Genomic DNA, 27862 nt, shown 5'->3' on the forward strand with positions numbered 1-27862 from the left:
TATTCTGAGAATTATCATATGTACCTATCAAGGTTCCCATTGTGAAGCCTTCTACTCTCTGCACTGAGAAAGGGGTAAACCCTTGATCTGTCTTCACTGCCTTCCAAGGGATCCAACTATTAACTCAAGGATTCACAAATTGTGAAAGACAAAGCTTTATATCATAAGGGAAAAGGAGGAAATTTCGATGATTGAGGTTTTTTAAGGTTTTAAATTTATCTAAATCTTTATTTAAATAAATATTTATTTATTTAAATCTTTTTATTTTTTAAATTTATTTGACAGAGAGAGAGACAGATAGCACAAACAGGCAGAGCAGCAGGCAAGGGGAGAGGGAGAAGCAAGCTCCCCACTGACCAGAGAACCCAATCCAGGGTTTGATCTTGGGATCATGACCGCAGCTGAAGGCGGATGCTTAACCAATTGAGCCACCCAGTGCCCCTTAAGATTATTCTCATGTGTTAATCCTAGAGCTATTTCAGCTTTGACACCTCCCCACCTTTTTTTTTTTTTTTTTTTTTTTTTCGCTTTTGATTTTCATCTTGATGTCAGCTCTAACATTTCTGGTTTTCACTATTGTCTGGACTCCTATGCTACTCAGTTTTTGGTCGGTCTTATTTGTATTACCTTTTTTTGGTGGTGGTAAGGTATAACTCCTTACCTCAGCCAAAAGCTGATCCTGACCCAAAGGATTTATCTCTAGAGCCTAGTCACTTTATCAGTATATCTCATGTGTTTACCTGAGACTGCTCTTACTTTGTGAGAAGTTAATGGGTGTTTCATAGACAATAAAACGGTACCAGCTGTTTTCTAGTTCAATAATCAAAATATAAATTAAACATGAGAAAAATAGAAAGCACATGTATATAGCTCTTATTATTCATAATAATTTACCTTTCAAAATGATAAAACCAGGAACTTACAAGTAGTTGATGTGATTGTGATGTTATTGTTCAGAAAAGACTGCCTGAGTAAGTAGAGATTTTCTATAATTCAGAATCAGGCTTAGATAATCTATCTATCACCTGCCAAGAGTGATGGGTTAGCGACTCTTCAAAGACTATAGCCTGCAAAGGTTGGGCTCCAGGGAATTTGGTGTCAAAGTTATTAGTCCAAGTGTTTTGTCTAGCTGTAATATCCTGAGTATATTCCTTACACATTTGAGATTTTGTTATTGCCTTTACAAGCGAGGATCCAAATATCTATCTCATAACACAGTTATAAAGCCCTAATAGCCTAACATATACATACATACCTATAGCAGATAAGATGGTATAAAAATGGTGGCTTTGATTATCCTGAGAATGATTACAAAGCAGAATTTATAGAAAAAAACAATATCTGCTAAGAGGCTCAGAAACTTCTAACTTGTAACTCACAGGAACCAAATTACTGAGAAACGTTGTTGTGCAAACATAGAGGAGTAGAGACAATCAAATCCAGTATGCAATTTTTACATATGGCAGGTTTGATGACCTGAGGTTCCCATCTCAGGAGATGAATATACCTGCATCCAGGACCACATAGGTGGAGACAAACAGCAGGGGCATTCTTGATCTGAGGTGAGCACTGACAGTGTTACCTTTCAGATCTCTCTGCACCCCTGCTTCCTGACACGTTCTTATGTTATACTAAGACCTTCAGTCTGGGTCTAGGTATGCTTCACTGGTTTTTGCATTATGATCTCTCATTAAGATAGCGGTATATTTCTTTTCTAATCTATTTTTTTGGAAAGCACACCTCTGTTCACACTTATGTGTTAATATAGTTGGGTGACTTAAGATGGCAATTAGATTTCTTATTATTCACATTCCTAAAAGTGCAATGACTAAGGATTATGTAAGAAGGTTCTCAAACCACATCGACTTAAGCAGGAAGGAGAAGCATGGTTGATAAGTGATGGGTGGGTGAGGAGCTGGGCAGGGCTCAGGGTGGTGGCTGGGGGCCATACATTTGTTGACACTGCTTTAGGGCACTACAGCCTGGGCACTTAAAGTAAAAGAAAAAAAAATATTTCTGATAATTGTTTGCCTAAAATGTTTTTCTTATGAAAGTGGACCTACATCTTTAGTTTTTTGGGCTTCCCTTATCCCTCTTAACTCACCCATTGTCAATTTTCTTGGTACATCCAGAAGCAAGCCAGCGTCCAGTAGCTGATTCACTGTGTTCAGTGTGACTGATCCACCAAGCTTCCATTTTCAAAACTATTTTTGAAGAACTATTTTTCATTTTTTTCCCCTGCTTCCTGTTGCTACCAGTTGGAGACTGAGAGAAACAGAGACACGGAGACTGGGGCATAAGGAAGATATTTCACATGGTAATTATTGAATATGAAAATGGCTATGAATATTTTATTATGCCCAAGGAAATTATATTGATAAGGATTCTCCACGTACTCAAAAAAATATGTTCTGGAACATTTTTCTTGCATATCAGGAACTATTACCATTGTCTGCTTGCATGATTAATGATATGTTCTTGAAAAGTATATTCATAAGAATGCTCCATATTTGAGAATATAGTCTTGTAATTATGTGCCTTGTACCTCTACAGTGTTTTTCTTTTCTGTCTCATGGCCTTCCTCCTCAGCTCTCATTTTCTGCTGTTTCTTTGGCCTCTTCCTCTCTTTGCCCTTTGGCTTCAACAAGAGCAATGGTGACCGCGACAAAAACAAATTAAGCATGCCTTAAAATGTTACAATAAGAACAAAATCAAAACCTATGAACCACAGCTAAATAGTTGAAAGCAATAAGTAAAGTTGATGTATCAGTCATTTGGTGAATTAGCCTTTTGACTAATTGGTTTTAGGCAAATTGTCTACTCAGCAAATTGCCTTCTAGTGAATTCATCTAGACCCTGGGTGTTCTGAGAACAGATAGACTGGTGAAGACATGGAACTTGGAAGAGATTAATTTTTTTGTATGCAAATTTCTCTGAGGATCTACAGTAAACTATAGTTCTGTGTGAGCAATAGTGGCATGACTCAGTTGATCCCCACCTGGAAATATACACACTCTAGTTATGTCCAACATTGATAATCAAACATGACTTATAGCTCTGTGTTCATTGGGAAACTCATCAAATTCATTGAATTTAGGAAATAAGAAGAATGAGGCTGGCAAAGTTTCTGTGATGTGTATGACCAAATTCGTTATTTTCAAATAACTGGCAACAAAGATTATTAAAGTGCTTAATTACTATGTTTGGCATATTTTAAAAATATGAAACATCAGAGATGCCTGGGTGGCTCAGTCAGTTAAGCGTCTGACTCTTGATTTTAGTTCAGGTCATGATCCTGGGGTCATGAGATCAAGGCCCACATAGGGCTCTGCACTGGGAGTGGAGCCTGCTTGGGATTCTCACTCTCTCTCCCTCTTTCCCTGCCCCACTCCTCCACACATTACCTTTCTCTAAAAAAGTAAAAATTAAAAAAAAAATTAAAATATGAAGCATTATATGCTTTTTTTGTTTTTTTATTTGGTGGTCCTTGCTGAAATCCCTGTGTTACAGCTCAGTTTCAAAGAGTTAACATGTGTTAAGCATTTTATTTGGTTCTCTTATTCAATCATCACAACAACTCTAGGAAGAAAACACTTTTATTGCTCCCAGTTTATAATGGAAAACTGAATTTAATGAAGTTAATCTGATTATAATCTTTTTCTTAGTACATAGGGATTCAGAATTTGAACAAAGTAGCATTACCCAATCTAGATCAGCACTGTCCAATAAAAATAGAATGTGAGCCACATATGTAATTTTATGTTTTCTAGTAGCCACATTTAAAAAGTAAAAAGAAATAAGTAAAGTTAATTTAATTTTAATAGTGTATCTTATTTAATCCAGTATGACCAAATGCTATAATTTTAATATGAAATCTATATAAAATATTAATGAGATATTTTGTATTCTTTTTTCATACTAAATCTTTGAAACTAGTAAATGTGTACTTTACATTTACTGCACAGTACATCTCAATTCAGAATATTTCAAGATTATTGGATAATGTAAGTCTCTGATCTCAAAGAGTGTCCCATGGACCAGCAGCATAGTTATCATCCACAAGCTAATTAGAAATGTGGGCTCTCAGACCTACCCCACTTCCACTGAATCAGAATCTTTCTTTTAACAAGATGTGCAGGAAAATTAGGTACATGTTAAAGTTTGACAAGAACAGCTCAAGAGCCCATGCTTTTCACCATTTTATTGCTGCTGGTCCATGGTGCTCATTTACTTCTTCACTGCACAAATGGGTATTGAATATCTACCACATGGCCACTCTGCAAGGTAATTGTGACTGCAGCGTTACATTGTGAAAAGTGTATTGGCTTAAGTAAGAGGTAAATCACTAGCTGCAGTATCTTATGATTGTGCACAATTTTTTACCCACTGTAAGCCTTAATGTCTGCATCGGTAACATGGAGATGACACTGACATCAGTTGCCTATTACATATCAGTCTTCTCTTCTTTGGTTACAGGCTCTCAATTTCTAGGCCAGGACATTTTCTCCAGAATAAATGTGTTCCTCAGTCTTCTTGTAACTAAGTTCTTACCAATAAGATTTTAGCCTAAGTGTTCCTTCTAACTTCTGAAAAGTTTCTTTAAAATTCCTGAAACTGGGGTGCCTTGGTGTCTCAGATGGTTAAGCATCTGCCATTGACACATGTCATGATCTCAGGGTCCTGGGATTAAGCCTTGTATCCAGCTCCTTGCTCAGCAGGAGTCTGCTTTTCCCTCTGCTTCTCCCCAACTCATGCTTTTTCTCTCTCTCTCAAATAAATAAGTTAATTAATTAAATCTTAAAAAAAAAAAAGTAAAGTTTTTGACCCAGTTGAGAGTTATATCCCCTTTCTCTTCCCTTCTGGAAAATGAGCATAATAGCTGGAACTCTAGCAGCCTTACTGAACCATGTTATGACCTTCCACACACTAGGAAAGTAAAGCTCCCAGAAAGATAGAATGCTCCCAGATTCCTGGTGTCCCTGCAGTAGAGCATTTGTACAAGCCTTCTTTGTATTTCTATTCTGTGTTGTACAGGTAAAATAAGTTAATAAATGTATATAGCCCCAGTAGATAGTAAATATTTTTTATAGAGGTGAGAGACGTAGTCACCCTCAAGGAGCTCAAAATAGAGGGTCGATGATAAAGTAAATAAAAATTAATAATAAACATTTATCTGGCATGCCATGAGCTATTTCTTGCCTTGGGCATGCACATGTAAGTGTGTATCTAGCGGCCTACTAAAATCTGTAATAGTATAACATTGTCAATAGTGGTAAATATATCTATGTCTAGGTAAGACTCCTTTCTCAAATTCAATGTTGCCAGTAGCAGTGATGCTTCTTACTTAAATCTGTCTCTATTAAATTGCTTCAACATTTTTATGTGGTTTCTGCTACCTTAACAACATTGTCAAGATAGTAAGACTTTGGAATCACGTACTCTGGATTGCTTCTGGTCATTTGGGAGGAAATATACCTATTTTTTTTAATGATCATTGGCCATAGAACAAGGAAGCTGAGATTTTATTTAGATATACTTATCCTCCAGTTGTTCATTTTGAGGTGAAGGACATCGCTGAGGGAGAATGGACACTTCCATCTGTGGAAGCATGAGTAAAAGTTTTTGGGTCATGAAGAAACCTTATGGTAAGCTCACCAAACCATGTTATGTTATAGATGAGGAAATTGTAATCCAGAGATGAAAAGGGCTTATTTGTGTTCATGGCAAGCTCCTTATAAGTAGAGCTGGCGGCAGAACATAGGATCCCTGGTTCCTAGTGCAGTGTGCCTAGGCTATACATCACGCATACAAATGTACATGCATGACGATTATTTTACATGTAGGCAGTGAGTTATAGTTTCACAAAGTACCTCACAAACGTGATCACATGAGGCTTTTTATGAACCCTCAGAAATAGACATTCTTCTCCTATTCTGCAGATAAGGAAACTGAAATAGAGAAACTTGAGTCCGTGCCACAGGTTATCTCACACTCTGGCAGAGGTGGGCTTGCAAGGGGGTGTCCTGTGTTAAGAAAACAAAGCTCTGAGTACTCTGTGGCATGTAGCATGCTTTCTGAAGGCATCTCCAAAATTATCAAATTTCTTTTTTTTTTTTAAGATTTATTTATATATTTGAGAGAGAGAGAATGAGTGGGAGGGGGACACAGAAAAACTCAAGCTGACTTCACACTGAGTGTGGAGCCTGAGCAGGGCTCAATCTCATGACCCAGAGATCATGACTGAGCTGAAATCAAGAGTCTCATGATTAATTGACTGTATCACCCAGGGGTCCCTCCAATTTCAATTTTTTAAATATACATTTATCATCATACTGTCTAATTTTCCATCATTATGACTCAGATAAGACAGTTACTAAAGGAGCTCTTAGAGTACATGCTAGGATATGACATAGGAAACAGGATCTCGGGGTGCCTGGGTGGCTCAGTAGGTTAAACATCTGCCTTTGGTTCAGGTCATCATCTCAGGTCCTTGGATCGAGTTCTGCATCAGGCTCCTCGCTTAGCGGAGGGTCTGCTTCTCCATCTCCCTCTGACCCTTCTGCCTGCTTGTGCTCTCTCTCTGTCTCAAATAAATAAATAAAATCTCAAAAAGAAGAAGAAAGAAAGAAAGAAAACAGAATCTGTCTACTTCATAAAGTCTCAAAAGTATTAGGAGAGGAAACATCTAAGTGTTTCATTGGTAAAAAGTGTGTAGTTTTATAATATATATTCAAAGTATGTGGAAAAAGATGCAGTGCCCCCAAAATGCTTTCTAAAATAATACAAAATATCTCCTTGATGGAGAGTCAGAGAAGACACAATGATTTTGAAACAAGTATATAGTCCCTTTAGGAGGCCATATCATAAGATTGGGAGAGGGGAAGTCTGAGGGCTTTTAATTGTGGATATAGTTTAAATCAGTTGAAGTATTGATCAAGATGTTTTGTAGCTTCAAAAATGAAAAGAAATAAATAGCGCCAAAGAATCAAAAGTTCATCTTACCTCTTCCCAAAGAAACCCCATAATGATGCTGGCAGTTTGGGAGTATGAACATGCAGACTTATGAACCTTCAAGGGGCACCATGCACAGCACAGTCTGGGGGGATGGGGCCCCCAGGGATGACATGGAACTCAATCAACACTGCAGGTGGCATCCCCAGGTGTCTCTCTCCAACATGCAGACTGAGAACACAAGGATTGGTTTTCATATGTGAAACTTGGTTTCTTTCAGCTGTAAATGAAAATGAGAACACTCACTTCTCAAGCCTCCTCCAGGTTGTTCTACAGACTTAATTAAGGCTTTTAAGAATAGCAACATTCCCTTGACCTGGAGGTAAAATCAATCATGGAAATGATGACGTGACTTGGTCATTGAAAATGAGCGAACAAAAGAGAGGTTACTGAAGGGAGGGCAGATCCCTTGGGGCAAGTTGTGGCACAGAGTTAAGACAAGGGAGTGTCACAGTCACTGCAGCAGACACCGCACACTCCACCCAATCTGCAGGATCCCTTCTACTCTGTATCTTCGCTGCAGCTTCTATGCATCTTTGTTCTCAATGGGGGTGTTTCTATAGCTCCCTTCAGAGGATGCTCCCTAGGCAAATGGTGCCACTTTTTCACTTCGCATGGAAATCTTGCTTGGGAGAGGGTAACATCTAGGGAAGACCCCCATCCTAGGATTGACTCCTGCAGTTGTCTGAAAGCCTGCCCCTCCTGCCTTGAGGCCAGCCAGTGGTGGTGTGTAACTAGGTCTCCAGGGTTCCTGCAGGCTCAGTGAGGCTGAGGCTTTGCCTGAAGTCACAGGCTCACATGGACTCTTCCTTCCCCTGCCCTTCTTCCTCCTATCCTTACTAGTTTCTCCTAGGAGCTTCCTTAATAAGCCACTAGCACACAAGTCCATGTCTAAAAGGCTGCATCTAGAGAACTGGACCGGACACAAACATGCACCAGGGAGAGGCATGTTTAGAATGGGCTGGGGGGTGATCTGATGACATTGGAATGTTCCCACTGCTAAGAATCCAAAGTTGGGGATCGCTGGATAAGTCAATGTCAATTTCAAAAGAAATCCCATTCTGCCACAAAATCTGGATGCTCCCACAAAATCTCATTCATTTTTATGTTACTAACTTAGGGATTTCTACATAAAGATACAGGCTAGGAAGAAAAGTTAACTGCTTACACAATCCAGGTGTCACCTGGAGCCCATGGCACAGGGAAATTAGAATAACTCGGCTTGAACCCCAATTCCAAGTCCTGAGAAAGTGAAGCCTGGCCAACTGTCTCTGCAGCAGTCTCACTTCCATGTGTTTTTCGTCTTTTCCTTCCACCCACATCATTCGCTTCTTCCTGCTGATAATTTCAACACTCTCAATGGCTTTTGAATTATTGGAAAAAATAGAGTCACAGACTTTGTGGAATACTTCAGAAATAAACACAACCATAGCAGAGATCTTTCAGACAGAAAGAAAGAAGAAAGAAAGAAAGAAAGAAAGAGAGAGAGAGAGAGAGAGAGAGAAACGAAAGAAAGAAAGAAAGAAAGAAAGAAAGAAAGAAAGAAAGAAAGAAAAAGAGAAAAAAAAGAGAAATAAAAAAGAGCTGCCTAGAATAGAATCATGGAGCAAGAGAGCTAATAGCACCCCTTGATGGGAGCAGAGGTGGTATCCATTTGTTCTGCATGTAGCTTTGTTTTATCTATGAATATTTGCAAGTTGAAAGTTATTAAGTAGAGGGACATATTTTAGGTAAAAATGAAGAATTCCAGACCAAGTGCATGAACACATGCTATATATCATATATGTGTATATATATGAAGGAAATAGATATGAAGGAAATATCCCAATGTGAAGGTGGCTCTAAGTTTTGAGGTGATGACTGATTTTATTTTTTTTTTAATTTTTTTAAAAATTTTTAAATCCATATCATATCAAATTTTTTAAAATTCATATCATAAATAGATATGAAGGAAATATCCCAATGTGAAGGTGGCTCTAAGTTTTGAGGTGATGACTGATTTTATTTTTTTTTAATTTTTTTAAATTTTTATTTATTTATGATAGTCACAGAGAGAGAGAGAGAGGCAGAGACACAGGCAGAGGGAGGAGCAGGCTCCATGCACCGGGAGCCCGACGTGGGATTCGATCCCGGGTCTCCAGGATCGCGCCCTGGGCCAAAGGCAGGCGCCAAACCACTGCGCCACGCAGGGATCCCGATGACTGATTTTAAATGCTTTCATTTTTTATTGAGGTACAGTACATAGGAAAGTGTTTAAACTGTATCACTTAATTCACTTTTTAATATGTGTTCTCCATGTCACCATCATCCAGGTCAAAATATAAAACATCTTGAGCAACCCAGAGGTTTCCATTTTGTCTCTTTTTGTTAATACTACTCCTACATTCCTCTACACCCCTCCTGAGAAGGCTACTTTCTGATTCTTCTCATATCAGGCAATGTTTTACCTCTATATATTTGTGTTCATACTTTCAGAATTTTCTACAGTGAACAAGGATTGTTTTAATAATTTCTGTATAAGGGATACCTAGGTGGCTCAGTCAATTAAGTATCTGCTTTCAGCTCAGGTCATGATTCTGGAGTCCTGGGATGGAGACCCACATAGGTCTCCTTGCTCAGCAGGGAGCCTGCTTCTCTCTCTCTCCCGATGCCCCTTCCCCCTGCTCATGCTCTCTCTCTGTCAAATAAATAAATAAAATCTTAAAAAAAATAATAATTGCTACATAATGCAAAGTTGACAAAAGGATAGTTTACCTAACAGCTTAGGTGTCACATATTAATAAAGAAAGTGATTTCCAGAAATTCCAAAGTACAGGCCACTAGCAAGGAGGAGTATAGGACAGTAGGATATATTTGCCAGTAGGGTAAAGGGAGCAGAAGAGAGTTCAGAGCCAGAGAGGTCCAGCTGTCGAATGAGGCCTGAATGTCAGTTCCTGCACTTTTGCTGCGTGAAGAGGGTATCAGGGCCATGGCCCATGGACTCATCGCTCTCATAGACATTTTGCTTTCTAAGCAATAAAATGGGATTGCAGGTTTCAAGAATCTGATTCTCACTGATCTAGTTCAGACCCATGTATTTCCAGGCCATCATTATTCAATTGAAGACTTCAATGTTCCTGAGGAGAGGCAAATTATTGCCTCTGAAGAGCTTTGCTGGCAGAAAGTAGCACATCACCACTAGGGTGGTTCACTAATTATTTTCAAGTCTGTGCTAGAGTCTAAAGCAGCAAGACGGAGAGAATCTTCATTACATCTGTAAAGCCCTTCATTTTGGAAGGGGGTATGATGACAGGGAAGTAACAGCCTTGCCACAGTTGAAAAGATATTGCTGTTCCTCAAAGCATCTTCTCTTGATGGTTTCAAAGTTGTGAAGAATTTCTTAGACCCTGAACTAAGATTTTAAAAGAATTGCATTTTGCCAGCCTGTCACCATTTTCAAACTTCTGACAGTCCTTAAATAGGAGTTTTTGTGCTGGTTCCTGGGGGCACTTTATATTAAAATTGCTCATTTGTCCCTGGATTTTACAGGCAGAAGAGAAAAAAATACCTTTTCTGGCATAGCAAGACAATAAATTATTTAGTAAGTCCCATGTTAGCACCTTGGCCTTGGAAATTACATGTCTTAGCTTGAAATTTAGTGTCACCCTTTTTCACATGATGTGAAACAATATTTAGTAGTAAGAATAAACAAGAGATTTGGAATCAAGCAAGGCCCAGTTCAAATCACATGGAAAATTATCTCAGACAAATTGCACTTAGTCAACCTCTAAGCCTAATAGATTTTTTTTCAGCTGTAAATCAGAAATGATAAAATTTTCTCACTAAATTATTGTGTGGGTGAAATTAAAAAAAAAAAAAAAACACACACACAGAAAAAGAATCTAACACATCAAATGAACACTCTAGAAATGTTTTCATCTCTCTCTACCTTTAATGAAATATCCTAAGGAGGTGATATCAAGAGAAGTAGAAAAGTGAAAAAGTTAGGAACACATATTTTTGATTTAGGCACAACTGGTTTCAAATCATGAATCTTCCACATACTTGTTGTGCAAACCCAGACAAGTTACTTAGCATCTCTGATCTGTGGTATGCTCATTTAGAAAGAAGGATTGAGATTAATTACTAATTTGGAGGTTAAGAGAATTAAATAGTATAAACATCTATAAAGTTCTTAGCACGATGCCTCACACTTAGAAACAAATCAATAAAGCGGAGTTTTTGTAATTTAAATTAGACTTTAGCTGCTACCATATTATTCACACAAGTGGAGAGGAGGTACTAATACTTTCATGTTACAGTAAATGAAACTTCTTATATAGAGATATGATGATCACTCTAAATCTGAGAACATGGGGCATCTGGGTGGCTCAGTGGTTAAGCATCTGACTCTGACTCAGGTCGTGATCCCAGGGTCCTAGGATCGAGTTCTGCCTCAGGCTCCCCACAAGGAGCCTGCTTCTCCCTCTGCCTATGTCTCTGCCTCTCTCTGTCTGTCTGTCTCTCATGAATAAATAAATAAAATCTTTATTAAAAAGAAAGACAAAAGAAAAAAATAAACCTGAGAACATTTCTTAAGGATGGTCCTAGAACTTGAGCCACACTATTCCAAACCCCTGCTCAGTGTACTAGTACTTACATTTCCTTCTTAATATGGAATTGTCTTATTAAGAATCTCTTATTTGAGTAAGGATGTATAATTCTTAACATTATCTGGAAATAGTCATTTCTATATAGAATAAAACTCCTTGGAATTGTTTCTAAATATATAAGTCTGTAATAGGTTCAATCTCGAGGAGCATAAACTTTTGTATCGTTAAACCAATAAAGAGAAATTAAAGGTCCAATGCGGAAGACAGTGCAGATAGCATCCAATACCAAAGGCAAATTGCTGTGTCCTTTACTCCTAAAATGCATTTATTAAAAAAATGCATTTATTAAAAGGAGAGTTCATTTGTACATCCATTATCACTCATAAGAGTCAATTTGTCTTTTGGTGAACTATGTAATATATTATTTTCTGCAATTCATAAAAACATCTTATTCTCACTTTTGGCCCAAATCAGTTCATGATCTGAGAGAATGAATATCTCAATAATATATCTATGCTTATAATTGTGTTTTGTTTTGTTCTAAAAGTAGATTATTTTTAGAGCAGTTTTAGGTTCTTAGCAACATTGAGCAGAAAAGTATTGCCTACCCCATTATCAACATCATGCTCTACAGGGGTACATTGTACAATCTATGAACCTACACTGACACGTCATTATCACCCAAAGTCCATAGTTTATATAAGCGTTCACTCTTGGTGTTGTATAAACTGTGGGTTTTGACAAATGCATAATGACATATTTCCCTATTGTAGTATCATGTAGAACAGTCTCACTCCTCTAAAAATCTTTCTCTTCATCCCTGCCTCCCTCCCTCTAACTCTTGGCAATAACTGTATTTTCACAGTCAATGGTGCACCTTTTCCAGAATATCATATGGTTGGAATCATATAGTGAATAGCCTTTTATGATCGACTTTTTTTCACTTAGTAATATGTATTTAAGTTTCTTCCATGTCTTTTCTTATCTTGACAGCTCATTTGTTTTTAGTGCTGAAAAAGATTTCATTGTCTGGACATTCCACAGTTTATCAGCTCACCCACTGAAGGATATCTTTGTTCCTTCCAAGTTTTGGCAACTATGAATAAAACTTTCATAAACATCCAGGTGCAGGTTTTTGTATGGATATTAGTTCTCAAGTCATTTGGGTAAATACCAAGGAGAGAAACTGCTGGATTGTGTAAGAACATCTTTAGTTTTATAAGAAACTACCAAACTGTCTTCAAAGTAACTATACCATTTTGTATTCTTACCAGCAATGAATGAGAATTCTAGTTGCTCACATCCTCACCAGCGTTTGATGTTGTCAATATTTGTCTAGAACATGTCCTCATGTCAGTTGCTCATATCAATTTTCCTTTCAATTTGCTTATTTAGTTTTCCATTTATTTCAGGAACATTCTATTATGACACTGATGATATTTTCCCTTTCGTTTTAAGGGGTTTTCTTTTTTAAGGGCCAGTTATATTTTTGGTTGACACCTTTATCCACTATGATACCTATTTTCTTTTCTGTAATTATATTACTATATCATTCTTTTTGTCTCTGTATTCTATATTTTATCTTCTTTTATCTTTTTTCTCTTTGTCAGCAGTTTGGTTGTCATCCATGCTTATTTTTTCTTTGTCTAAATATATGTATGAAAATTATTTGTAATTGTGAAATTTTTTCCTTGATGTTTCTCTTTAACAGTGGGCTCTCAATCTTATCTTGTTCACTTTTACTTTCTCCGTATTTTCATCTTATCTTTGAACCTTATTTCTTAAATTCATGGTTTTATTTAGTTTATTTGTAGCCTGAACAACTTCTAGGAACTTTTCCTTTTTTATGAAGGCTTATATTTCCTTCCAGAACAGATTCTTCATCTATTTTTGCAATACCATAGGTCTCTTCTTCATTATTTTACTGCACATGCTTGGAGAGATGCATTATACCCACTCTCTTTTTTTCCCTCTCTTTTATACTGGATAGTAGTGTTTGAGTTTAAAACAGAGTAGGTGAATTCTAATTGACTCAATTTCCAATACAGTTGAAAAATGTTTTTATTTTTTTATGAATTAAAATCTAATGATATTGTTTATGTAGCCGATGGGGTAGAATAGCATACGAAGCAGTGGGGTGCTGGCACTTGCTCATACCAACCATGAGAATAGGTTATTACATTTTCAGTATTTTTATGAAACAGTTGTTAAGAAAATATGACCATTACTAAAAATTAAATTATGTTAGTTTATATATAAATACATTACATCTTTCCTAAAAGATGACTTGACTCTATTTTACTATTACCCATGCTATTGAGGTTATTTTGCATTCAATAACCTCACATTCATTGCTTAAAATTGGCCATGCTCAGAGTTTTTACATTATGGAAATTGGCAAATGCTACAAATCAGTCGCTGACTTATTGTTTTGTTGACAGTCTGAACTCAATAAGGTGATGGAGAGAATATTAATAACACAGGTGAAATTTAAAGGCACCCACTGTGTCTTGGGATGCCTGGGTGGCACAGTGGTTGAACACATGCCTTCAGCCCCGGGGTGTGATCTGGGAGTCCTGGGATCAAGTCCCACATTGGGCTCTCTGCATGGAGCTTGCTTCTCTTCTCTGCCTGTGTCTCTGCCTCTCTCTCTCTCTCTCTGTGTCTTTCATGAATAAATAAATAAAATCTTAAAAAAAAAATGTGTTGTGCCTTTTGCCATTACATTGTGATTAGCACAGATAATTGAGGAAACGCATATTCAGTATTTGGAAAATACTATCTCATTCAGACAGAAGTTGTTCACCTTATTTACAAATGACAAACATCTTTGTGATTGTACTTTATTTCTTTTTAATAAAATAAAGAAAAATATAACGAACATTCATGTGGGAACTATATTAATTTATAAATTGCAACCATTAATTTGGTCACAGGTCAAGAGTTCAGCAAAATATACTCAGCAAAATTCAACAAAAATATACTGTGAGAATCAATTGACTCTATGGAATACATGGCATAATTTATTATTACTTATAAATAATAATTGTAAATTTATCATTTTTATTTTTTTAAAGATTTATTTCTTTATTTTAGAGAGAGAGAAAGAGCATGTACAAGTGGTTGGGAGGGGCAGAGGGAAAGACTCCCTATGAGCACAGAGCCTGTGTAGAGCTTCATCTCACAACTCTGATATCATGACCTGAGCTGAAATCAAGGGATCCTTAACTGACTGAGTCACTCAGGCACCCCATAAATGTATTATTTTTATTATGTGTCTTATATATCCTTTATATTAGTACAAATTTTATTAATATTTATTTTATATATTATAGAAATTATTTTAAATATACACATATATGTATGTATATATGTATATATTTCCCATATATATATATATGGTTAGATGCACCTTTATTAGTGAACCTGAAGGTTAATCTTGTTTCTCATGGCCAAGTTTATTCTCCTCTGTTGGTCTATATCCTAGGGTAATACTCAAAATATTTAACAACTTGAAAGACAAGTGCTCCCTAATCAAAACAGAACCACTGGATATTAGCCATAGCCTCTTGCTCCCATGGAAGGATACTTTTAGGACTGAAATATTTTTTTTTTCCCAATGTACCTTCAGGCACTGGAGCTTTCCATTCAGTTAGTGAGTCAGCCAGGTTGTTCTTTTACCCCATTTTCAATACTATGTCTTCAGTGATCATTACTACTTTTTCTCCTTACCCTGCTCTCCACATGATAAAGGAAGAACTTCATGAATGTTTCTTCCCCCTTGCTGCCTGCAACTCTGATTTTACTGTAGTCCTCCTCCCCCTTCTCCTCCTCCCTCTTCTCCTCCTCCTTCTCCTTCTTCCTCTCCTTTTTCTCCTTCTTGTCATCTCTGTCTAAATCTCTCTCTATAACTGCTGGGGACAACTAGATTGGGAAGTTAATAATCCTTTTGTCTTCCTATTTTCCTCTCTTTTCTCTAAAACTAAGACTTCCAAAGCTTGTGCTTGGCTCTGCTTAGACTCAGAGGTGGTCCGGGTGGAGTTTTAGTGGAAATTGTTACTTCTCCTTCTGGAACTGATGACAGTAGCTGTCCTTCCACTTCTTTCCAAGTTGGATATGTATCTTAAGAGTTTTGTGTGTCTGTGTGAATGTGGACGTGTGTGTCAGGGGAAGAGGGAGGGACATGTTTACTTTCCTTTCTTACATTGCCCCTTGCATGGCTTCCGTGGAAGGCAGGCTTTAAAATTGCTTGAATGTTTGCCAAGCCCAGTATATTAGCTTTCAATTACTAAATAACAAATTCCTACAAACATACATGCTTGTTTTCTTACAGTGTCCAGGGGCCAGGAACCAGGGCTTTGCTGGATCCTCTGCTCACCACTGGTGAGCTTGGAAAATGTTGTTATTTTATTAATAAATTAGCAGACTTCATTTCTTTGTGATTGTAGGACTGAGTTCCCCTTTTTTTACTAGCTCCCATCCAGGGACCACTCTTAGCAACCAGAAGCTATTCTCAGGGGCTTGCCCCCAAGCTCTGTACGCAGTTTACAATATGGCTGCTCCTTTTCTTCAGGCCACCAGGAGCTCTCCTTCCTGATACTTCACTTTCTCCTACTTGATTAAATCAGTCCAACCTTGGAAAATCTCTTTTGGTTAACTCTAAGTCAACTGGTTAGTAACCTAAACACAAGTGTGCTATTCCACCATATTTATAGGATCTACCCATACTTACTTAAGGGGCCCAGGGTCATTATATAAGGCATGTACATGTGTACATAAGGGGCTGGGAGTTGGGCGGGGGGCTTTTATAATCGTCTACCACACTCAGCCTTGCCAATTATTAATATGTTCAACTGACAACCAACTTACTCTATATTTTTATGATTGCTACTAGTCTATCTTAGCTGGATATTTTTGTTTGCTTGCTTTTTCCTCTTGGGCTATAAGAAAAGGAAGATTCTGAGGTCTGGCTTTACTATGCTATTTTAATCTTAAGTAAATAACTGCTGCTATTCATTATTCACTATATTTTAATGTTCTCAGTACTTTTTGCATATAATGGAGTAATATTTATGCAATATCTCTTGATGGATTTTTGATAATCCTTTTTATTCCCTTCTGCACCTCTTTGCAAATTTACACCTAAGTCATGAATACACTCATGCCAAGAAAAGAAAAGAGAGTTAACCCTAAAGAATTCCAAGTATTATGTAGGGAGAGTTCTCGGAGAGAAAAAGCAAATAGCACCTGTTCAGATGAAGGAGAGAAGAGATTCGGAAGGATCAATATGAAGTAAGGATAAAGCCTGAGACTCAGTAATAGAATGCTCCCTCTCGTAGGCTCCAGGTACATTGAGAAGTAAACCAAGGACAAGATGGGCAGTGGCTGAGAGGATGGCCATGGTGAGAAGGGATGTGACTGATAAGTCCCTGACAGTCTGTACTATAAGAAAGAGCTGAAATGGTGCCAAGGCAGTGATGTGGGGAAACCCAGTCTTTACTGTGCCAAGAGGCCAGACCATGAGTTACAGCATCTGGGAACACTTCTTTAGTGGATGCAAGGAAGGTAGAGCCCAATGGCTAGAGAACAGGCTCAAGGAGCTACACTTCACCTGTCAGTCAATAGAAGCCATGGAGAGGGAACCCTGGGTGGCGCAGCAGTTTGGCGCCTGCCTTTGGCCTAGGGCGCGATCCTGGAGACCCGGGATCGAATCCCATGTCGGGTTCCCGGTGCATGGAGCCTGCTTCTCCCTCTGCCTATGTCTCTGCCTCTCTCTCTCTCTGGGTGACTATCATAAATAAATAAAAATTAAAAAAAAAAGAAGCCATGGAGAAAGAAGACTCTCTGAGGCTATATGAACTCTCTTTTCTCTAGATGCCATCTTTGGAAGAAGGTAGGAGAGGAAGAACTCTTTCAGAAAGAAATACAAACCTTACTTTACCCCCAAATGATACTGCTTACAATAGGTGAAACTTTATTACTTGGAATTGAAAAGTTTGCCATTATTTCTGTCATCAGTGGAAATAAGAATGGCAAAAAAAATTGTATTTGTTATAGAAATAGAGAATCTAAACTCCATGTACATTTCAGGTTGTATTGCACTAAACTGTGATCCTCCTTTTCATGCCTTATCTCATTTTACCATTCTAAAAACTCTATTACTATTCTCTTTTTAGAGCAGACAATACTGAAATTAAAGGAATCTCAATAATTTGGGCACAATCTAAAAGCTATCGAGTCAGATATATGAGATTCTGTTTGATCCCATCTTGATTTATAATATAGGGTACTTATTTCAGTGACAATTTGAGTGAGATCAACATGGGCTTCAGTTCTGGAGGCGGTAAATCAATTAGTCACTTGGACTCCCAGATATTCACAAAATATATTAATTTCTAAAGTTTAAAGGAGAATATTGAATGGCCAGATGGTTTCCTTTATCTGTGTCCACATCAGGACTTAGTTACTGGTCTTGCCCACAGACAAAAATGTCAGGCTACAATAAAGATGCTTTCTTCAGAATCTTTCTAACTCTTCAGAATGGTACTAAATGCCTCTTTGTGTGTTTCTATAGTGTTTGGTTCTAGATAGTACCCTTTATCTAGATTTTATCAAGCTCAAGGAGGCAGAATTGGGGTCAAATCTGGTCTATTTCCATTTGCCAACCTTCAGCACAGACAATATCCATCTTAAGACCAAATAGTGGCCCTGGATTGCAAATGACTCATGGCCCAAATTCTTCTAGACTCTGGATCCTGAAGGATGAGCTGTCGGCCTTGCTTCACCATTTTATCCTGTCCTTAATTACTTCATTTCTGAGTGTTTTTCATGCTCCATTCTATGTCATTCTTTTTGTTCTTTCTCTGAAAGTCAGTCATTTTACCCATAAGCAAAGGGTTTGATTTACTAGACCGAATCACAGTGAGTATATGCTAACTGCTGCCTTTTAAATTTGGCAGAAGTGACTGGAAGAAGATTCTTATGTTTTCTGAACTGCACCCAAATACAAAATAAAAATCCAAAATGTTCTGGGAAAATATACCTTCTTATATCTTAAAATTTATTCATCTCCCAATGGAAACTATTTAGGGATGCATCAGAGTTTAGCTCTGACCTAGATATTCAGCCAAAATGTACTTGTTAGCCTCAGTCTCAGCACTGGCCTTTGAAAGATTCAGGCTGAAGATTCATGTGCAATTTCATACCTTTCCTGGTATCCTTAAACATGTGGTAGACTGATATGATGACAAGGTTACCATCATCCCTAAAGAGCAAAACCAAAGCAGGAAAACAAGCAAGGCAGTACATTCCGATTCACTGTTCCTATGTGAATATTCACTTTCAAATGTAAGTACATATTTTAGATGTACCTTGAAGTGAAAAATCTTCTCACATGCTTTACATATGATAAAATATAGCAGTTATTTGCATATAAATGTACATTTATTATTTCAAGCATAAAATGCTACAATAATTAATAATGATTTTGGAAATTGCTAACGTGGTATGCCAACTATTACTGAGAACTTTTAAATAATTAAATGAATGGAAAATGTCAGAAAATACTACTACTATGAGGAAGTACATTAGATAAATAACTTAGAAATACTGTTATATTCTTTTTGAATCAAAATATATTTATAAAAGTTAAGTAATAATGTGAGGCAGAAAAATAAGATCTAAATTACTTCATGTTTTCAATCATTCTAGAAGTATTTGGTATTTAGTATTCACGACCTTAAACAAGATAGGGACACCTGGGTGGCTCAGCAGTTGAGCATCTGCCTTTGGCTCAGGGCATGGTCCTGGGGTCCTGGGATTCAGTCCTACATTGGGCTCCCTGTGAGGAGCCTGCTTCTCCCTCTGTTTATGTCTCTGCCTCTCTCTCTGTGTCTCTCATAAATAAATAAAATCTTTAAAACAAATTAGACAAGATATCTTTTAATAATTGTATTTCTTTTTAAAGAATTGTATTGAATTTTCACTTATTTAATTATACTTAGGCCCTAAGTCTGCCAAGAAGTCCTATTGAGGAATTGTTCCCATTTTGTGAGAATGAGTCAAAAGAAGAATGTCAAAAAAAAAGAAGAAGAATGTCAACTTATCCAACTTTTTATAGAATGGAAAATCAGAAAAAAGTCATGCAATTGTCATTGCCAACAGAACAAACACGAGGGCTCTGAATGATTCTGAATCACAGGCATTCAACTTTTTCGCACTCTCAGCTGTGTGTTTGGAAAGTAATTATAGCAGTGTGTAATAGAACAGATTTACTGGCTGTGAGCAGAAAGATAGTAGCTGTTTTCCTCATTCTCTTTAAGCCGTAGAAAAGCTCCATGACACACTAGAAATGTTGAAACTTCTCATCTGCACTTTTACAAAACGTTCAAACAAGATGGAATAGCGACCATGGCATGTTTAAAACAAAAACAGCTTGAAAGAAAGGAAGTCTTCATACTGAACTTTGCAAATAAGAGCAAATTAACAACAGATGAGTGCTTAAGAGAACAGGTTATTTATTGAAATCTCCTTAAGAATAAAACCAATTCATCTTTCTAGAGAGTGTAAGCGTTTCTTATGTGTATCATACTAGAATAAAGAATAATCATTTCATTATTCTATTCCAGGAAAGGTGCATGGATTGAGGGCAACTTTGCAGAGAAGCAATGTGCCACGATTTATGCCACTGCCTCCATGAAATTTAAGCACTTTCCAGTGAGGCTTCATTTCTCCCTTCTCACAAAGCTGTCCCCTATAAGCATGCATGTATGTATCGACCTCTTCAATTACTTATTCTGCACAGGAACAAACATATTTCTGACTGAGTGATAGGATCCACCAATTATGTTAACTTATGAGGAAAGTACATTAGGAAATTTTAGCGTACACACTGCTGTTATTTGCATAAATAAGTTATTACCATAAAATGTGTTTCTATACCTGTTCAGAAATAATCTGTGTCTTTTTCTTTACTGACACCTGCTTCAGAAAAACTTTACAACAGAGACTCCAAGAAAAGTCATTTACTGAAGCTTTCACTTTGAGTCTAAGGAAAAGGAATTCAAAAAAAATTAAAAAATAAAAAAGGAAAAGGAAAAGGAATTCTTCATCTATAAAAGAAAAGCCTGAGTTTTAGCAAATTTCAATTGCTTAGAATTGAACCCTTCCCCTCCAAAATGAACAAGAACAAAATAAGCAAGGAGAGGGGTGTTCACAGGGATATATTATGAAACACGTCAGATTTTGAATTATTAGATATTTGGATTTGCAATCCTAACTCTGCTACTTCATGGCTGTGTGATCCTAAAACTTTCTGAGTCTCAGTTTCCTCTTCTATAAAATGGGAATAGTAATAGAATCTACTGTTTAAGATCATTATTAGGATTAAGTAAACTAATATTTATAAAATGCTTGCCAGCTAGCTATTACTGCATGACAAACATCCCAATACTCATGGATTAAAAGAAAAATTAGTTCTTATTTCTCCTTAGACTGTGGGCAATCTCAACATTGCCACTACCTGTACCAAGGTTGGTTGATGTCACTTAGCTCACACACATATCTGTAGTCAGCTGGAGGCTGGCTGGTCTAGATGGCCTCATTCACAAGCCAGGAGATTTACCAGATTTTGGCTGGCTTTTAAAGTGATTCAGGTAACTGGGCCACATACCTCTTATCTTCCAGGTGCTTGGCTCAGTCTTGTTCTCATAGCTGACACAGAGGTTTAAGGGATAAGGTGAATAAATTTGGGACTTCTTGAGAACTAGGCATGGAAGTGGTACATTACTAACACCCTATTCTATCCATCAAAGCAAATCATATGACCAAACCCAATATCAATGGAGGAAAGACGTTCTGCCTCCAAAAGAGGAAGGGCAAAGTCATGTGGCAAAGGTCTTGGAAACCTAGAGGTGTGAATAATTGTGACTATTTATGCAACATGGCACAATGGTTGGCACACTGTAAGCATTCAGTAAGAGATGATTCATATTTTTACTGTGGGGTAGATTGAAAAGGGCATGGAGAGAAGGAGGTAGTCAGGTTGTGGGTGGGGGTAGGGTGGGATGCTGGCTTAAGAACAGGGTAAAGTTGATAAACCACAATGGTACTCTGGTCTTTGGAAGCAATCCTGAGCTCTGAGAGTGTTCTGGACAGCAGCTTCCCCCATATCACCAACTGATCAAGGTAGTCAAATAGGATGTCTGTATCACTCTTTTGAACTGTTCAAATATTAAGAAATCCTCAAATTCTGACTCTGTAGCGGAGCAAAAAATGAATAATCTTATATTCCCCAAGGAGCCTTCTTTGTCACAATGGCAAAGTGATTCATCCACCCAAGGTCACTGGTAAATTGAAATCTGAACCAGGACTTTGAGGGAGTTACTATCTCGCAGCTAAGTGTTTTGACAAGGTGGGATGAGCCAGGTTAATAGAAAAAACCACTTATAAAGGGGATATTCTTTATCCACACACTTTACTGAAAACCTTAACATGAAGATTGATAGCAAGTTGGAAAAATTGCAGGGGAAAAGAGAAAGGCATTGCTGAATGTAAGAAGAATAATTTGGTTTTAAAACACCTCATGAGCTATCAGTGGGACCTACTGAAAGGGCCAGAGGGCACTGTAGTGGAACAGGAGAAAATAGAGTTAATTTTAGGAAAAGGGAAACAGGGACCCAAATTTGGGTGAGTAAAATTCATTATAAACATGTCACTCATTACAAATGAAGAGAAACGTTGCAATCCTCTACCAGCCAAGGCCAAACAGGCGTAGATCTAACCTGTTCACACGTACCTAAGGCACATGATCAGATTTTTTTTTTTTTTTAATACCAGACCCCTCCTCCTCCCTTTGGCATTTCCCATGAAGACTTGTTTTAAGGACCCTTATTTTCTTGGCCACAATTATATTATATTTAAGGAGGCATAGATGAATCCAAGTTTTTAAGCTGCCCCCCCTCCGCCAACAACCTCCTCAACTCCATCTGAAAGGGCCTCAGAAAACTAGATCGTCCTGGCCAAACCACTACCCCTCCATCCTCCACCCCCCACCCCACCCAGATTCTCTACCACTTTCAGATTCCCACTGTGTATTGGACTGCAGACCGCCAGAAATAATACAAATCTGACTCTTATGCCAGTTTCCATCAAGCAGCAGATTTCCAGGATCCCTAGGGCATATGGCATGCTCAGGCATAAATGCTAAAAGGGCTCTGTGGGGTCAGGGAGCATGTCAGCTCCCAGCCTCCAGCCTTGTTTACCTCTTGACAGGTCTTACTTTCTCCATAGCACTTATCAACTTATCACCTACCGTTATACATGTTTTATTATGTTTTACTTACTAAGTCATCTGTTTAATGTGTTAATTTTCCCTCCCTGGTAGAATGTAAGATTGCTGTGTCCATTTTGTTTTTTTTTTTCTATATTCCTAGTAGCTAAGATAGTGTATGGCTCATAGGAGGCATCAGTAAATATTTCTTAAACTAGTAAGTGTTGGCACATGCATGTGTAAAGCTTGAGTTTGGGTGAAAAAGATCTATGAGACACACTATCATATTAATAAGGGCATATTATGTAGCTATGAATGCTAGTAGAAAGATAAAGGGTATTGGAGTCAGAAAGAAGTGGGTTTCTGTCCTGATAATGCAATGTGAGTAAAAATGATTTGTGCCACTTCTGGACAAAGCTTACTATAGACAATAGGAGGTGCTCTAATACTCTTTGCCAATGTATGGTGGTCTCCGCCAGCTTGGTTTCTTGAGTTACTACAGGAGGCAGTGACCCCTGCCTGACCTACAGAGAACATGTAACATAAACAAGAAATAAACAAATATTTGTGTTTGTGTTAAACCATTGAGATGTGGGAACCGTTTGTTACTGAAGCATCATCTGGCCTATTCTGACTCGTATACTGTGTGGCTTCAGAGGTTTCTATGAAGGTGTTGATGCTATACAACAGAAATAATAAGGCTTCTCACACAAACTATAATCCATTTAAACAATATGTGTAAAGCACCTAGCACAACACTTTTATTCATAGTAGGTCTTCAATAAAATTTAGAAAGGTAATAACTACATACAGTTGAGATCAAATATCAACAACCTGTCACTGAGTTTTTTCACCCTTCTGAAATCACGTTTGAATTCAATACCCAAGGAAAATAGTTCCAATCTTTATACTATGGAACTTTTTTTTTTTTTTTTTTTTTTTATACTCTGGAACTTTATACCGTGAATGCAGAATGCAATGCCTTCCCCAGGAACCTTCCAGGAAAATAAGAATGGGAAAGATTGGATGATGATTGCGTTCTTTTGGTTGCTATTGTCAATGCCACCTTCAAAGTAATTTCCACTTTTGCACTTGCTTTGGTTCCTTCTGCTCACCCCCTCTTTGATTTACCAGCTGCTACATCTCAATGAGGTCCATTTCCCTCCAACTTGTGGATGACACCTTCCCTTCATCACTGGCTCAGCTGCTAAAAATTGGTGCCCTCAAATGGTTAAAGTACCTGTTACTCAGAGAAGATACATCTTGCCGTGTCTATTGCAAATCCTGTGATAATATTAAGCACAGGACAAGCATTCATTAATTACTTGTTGCTTATTTACTTGTGTGCTACATTCATTTTTTCACTTAAGTCAGGGGCTAGTAATTTTTTTTTTAAATCAAAGGCCAGATATTAAGTTTGTCTTAGTCCCCATACAGTCCCTGTCACAACCACCCAACTGTTGTGATGGTGTGAAAGTGGCCATAGTCATTATGTAAATAAATGAGCATGGCTGTGTGCCAATAAAACTTTGTTTAAGATAAAGGTAGCTACTGGATTTGGTTCTCAGATTGTAGTTTGCTGATCCCTGATTTAATTCATTTCAATTGCCTCCATCTTCCCAGAAAACATGTACATTTAAGATGTTTCCAGAGATATTTTCTTCAACTCCCCTCCAAATTTATTTAACAACATTCATGGCCATCTGCCATGCCCTAGGCTCTACATACCATTTTGACCTATGAACCAAGTGACCAACAGTCCTGCCCTCTGGGGTCTCTTCATCCATGGGGAGTGCTGAGATGAAATATGCAGATAACAATTCAACTTCATTAGTATGAGAAGCTCTATAATAAATTATCTTTTTTCTCAAAATACAGGAACCTGGGTATTGTCTTGGAAGGTTTATTCCACTCTTCAAAACTCCCGGAAAAACTGACACACATCAGCCTGCTGATCTCACAAGTATATTCTCTGTGGCAGGAACTTGAGGAAGCCATCATTTCCATCTTAAGTAGAAACTGAAGCTTTTTTTTTTTTTTTTTCCTTTTAATTACTGGTTGTTTCAGACCTTAGAAAAACAGGAAGTGAAAGGAATCAAGAACTCTTTCCAAACAGAATTCCTTTCAATGCTCCAGGACTATGTTTAAGTGACGAAACCTAGGGATGAAGGTATCTATCCCAAATCACAACTGTGCCTCTGAGATTGAAGCAGACCGTTGGCAGCCCCGGGAGATCCACGCTGCCATCATGATATTACCTTATTAGAGACTTCAACCTAAGAAATTTATAAACATAAAATGCTTTTTAAAATACTTGCTCTTTTATTTGCCACTTGCAGAAACCACAGTAAGCACTTCATAAGGGTGAAGAAAGTGCATACTGTTCTTCACTCGTGGGGATGCTCTGATAACCCCTAGAAAGTGTGGAGTAAGCTGAGAAGGGAACGAGGACTGGAATCCCGCCAGCCCCTGGCACTGCTTCTTGATGGCTGTACCAGATGTCTGAATCAAGCTCAGCAGAAGGGCCAGGTGTTCTTTTAAATTTGAAATTACAAGCAGAAACATAATACTGTTTTTCGTCTTCTTTGAAAAGGGAAGGGAATTAAGAAGGAAGGCATTTAGAGGATAAAAAAGTGGTGGCCATTGACCTGACTCGGATTGAGACTTCTCAGCCAGATCTCTGCTAGAAAACCATTTCCTTTTCCTACTCTGAATTAGTGGTGGCCCCATGGTCTCAGACCTCTGCCCTCTCTTCCTGACCACAGAGAAGTTCTCGGCCGATCAAAGAGGACAAACGCTCCGAGGAGACTGCTCTGCCTCCCTGAGTGGAGGACATGCATGCCTCTCCAGGGAACTGTTTCCTCTAGACTTTCTCTAGCAGCGTGACAGCATCTTAAAAAATGTCTGGACTTAAAAAGGCAAAAAGTCAATCTTCAGGCTTGTGTTAAGGAAGAAAGAAGACAGGCTGGTCAAAATTATATCCACTAGACATGCAGTCAGTGAGCCGGCGTACTTTTCCATAAGCCAACAAATATAAAAAACAAGATGTGATGGTGTCCATTGGTTGGATTAGAAACAAGGAAACTGCAAAAGGATTTACCAAAGGTGGCTTTGAATGGGTCTACTCTCCTTCTAGTAGACTGTTCTGTCTGTTAAAGAAATTATTCAGAGGATCAGGTACTCTAAGTTTTTTTTTTGGTGGGGGGGAGGTCTTTTTTTTTTTTTTTTTCTGTTTTAATGGGCCTTAGCCAGACACATTCTTGTGGCCCCAGTGAATGTTCTATAGCTAAAATACTTCAGGGATTGGCAAAAAGCCTACAATATACACAATATACACCTCCTAGAAGGGTTACTTCATCATGCACTTGCCTGGAGTAGCAATTCTGCTTCTGTAAAGAATTTCTGTAACTTTATTGCATGCACCTCCAAGAAGAGATGAACAGCAAGGAGGTGTGCAGGAAGGCCATGCAGACTCAGACCGCAGACCTCAGAATGAAGTCACTCAAGAAGTTTGCATTAGTGTTGGCCCTAGATTTCTCATTGTCCAAATCAGCACAGTGACCTTAACTACCCCCATCCCTACACACAGGCTTGTTCTCAAACACTACACACAAAGCCCTCTGTTTGTGTCTCAGGTGTTGTTTCGAGACCCACTTGCCATTTCTTACTTGTCCTGTGCCCTTGGTCTGGGTTTTGGAATCATTTTTGCTTTCAGCCCATTTAAATGCAGACATGACTTTTTAGAATCTCCCTTGTTTTTGCTGTCCAGCAGCAGGGTTGTAGCAATTAGTTCCTCTTTCTACCACACATCACAGATGAGAATTGGCTCTTCTGCTTGCCAGACCAGTGAGTGAGTGCAGAGATTCCTATTGCTTTGGAAAAGAGATGGGGACTGTTTTCTACCATGATAGTTCTTAATAGGTTTCCCTTCCTGAAAAAGGACTAGATTGCTGGTTTGGGTGTTTAAAACAGGACAGAGCTGAATGTGGGGTCCTGAGGCCCAGAAAGAGAGAGTAGAATCCTACCTGGAAGGGTTGATGCTGGCACGGCTGAGAGAACCATATCAAATCAGAAGCTTGAGAAAAACAAGAGAGTAGAGCTGTGGGGAGATTAAACAGAAATATTTAGAGAAGGGTACACACTCTAGGAATATCTACAGTTTTATTGGCAGGAAAACCACAGGGAAGTGGTGCATACGATTGCTTTGGGTTAAGAGTTGGAAAGTATAGTCTGTGTCTATGGAGACAAAGAGCCAGGACAAACCTAGACAGCTCACAATTAGAGCTTGTTTCTATTCTCAGATACAAAATTAGCTAATTTGTCATTTATTTGCTTTTCTCCCAACCATGTGATGGCCAATTATTACCCATTTTGCATGACTGGGTAGTAATTTGAACATAAATTTAGGGAGGCCCAAGGAAAGGAGTTGAAAGTATTCTGATTATTGGAGCCAACTTGGCACTCCCGAATATCTCCCTCTCCACTCATGGGTTAGTCCCTGCCCTAAGATGACTTTGGAAAGTTTACTTTACCTCTCTAAGCCTCAGTTTTATCATCTGTAATATCAAGATGGTAATGTCTGTCTTGCAAAGTTGTTTAAGGTTCAGTGATAGAATGAATATAAAGCACTGAGCCACAGGGATGGATAAAAAGGAAATACTGCTCAATATTTCAGCTCCAGGGACTTTCTTCAGGTTCTGCCTCTTATTGCCACATCCTGAGCTGACAGCTCTGCTCTAATGTCTAGGTTCTGTTGACTTGATCTTAGTTTCTGTGACAGCCTAGACCTCATACATACTCTGTCCTTTCATCTCTCTTAGGCCTGGCTTCTCCTCAGCTTCCTGATGTACTCATTCAACTCTACATTTAGAATTCCTTGGACACAGTTTCACCTGTTTATGGTTTCATCTCCCAGATTCTAGACAGCTGTGACATCTTGGAGATGCACAATGGCCAGGTTAGTTATGATGTGAAATGGCATCGTGCCAGC

The 27862-nt window shown here is 38.1% G+C and overlaps 1 long non-coding RNA gene across 1 annotated transcript; it reads left to right on the forward strand.

The window, feature by feature from the left end:
- The first annotated feature begins 2065 nt into the window (after window positions 1-2065).
- Window positions 2066-27862, forward strand: LOC119865300. Its single transcript, XR_005376703.1, has 3 exons — window positions 2066-2317; window positions 24751-26049; window positions 27693-27862. It is a non-coding gene; the product is annotated as an uncharacterized LOC119865300 (long non-coding RNA).

The sequence above is a fragment of the Canis lupus genome, chromosome 23, assembly GCF_011100685.1.
Source record: "Canis lupus familiaris isolate Mischka breed German Shepherd chromosome 23, alternate assembly UU_Cfam_GSD_1.0, whole genome shotgun sequence".
NCBI lineage: Eukaryota > Metazoa > Chordata > Mammalia > Carnivora > Canidae > Canis > Canis lupus.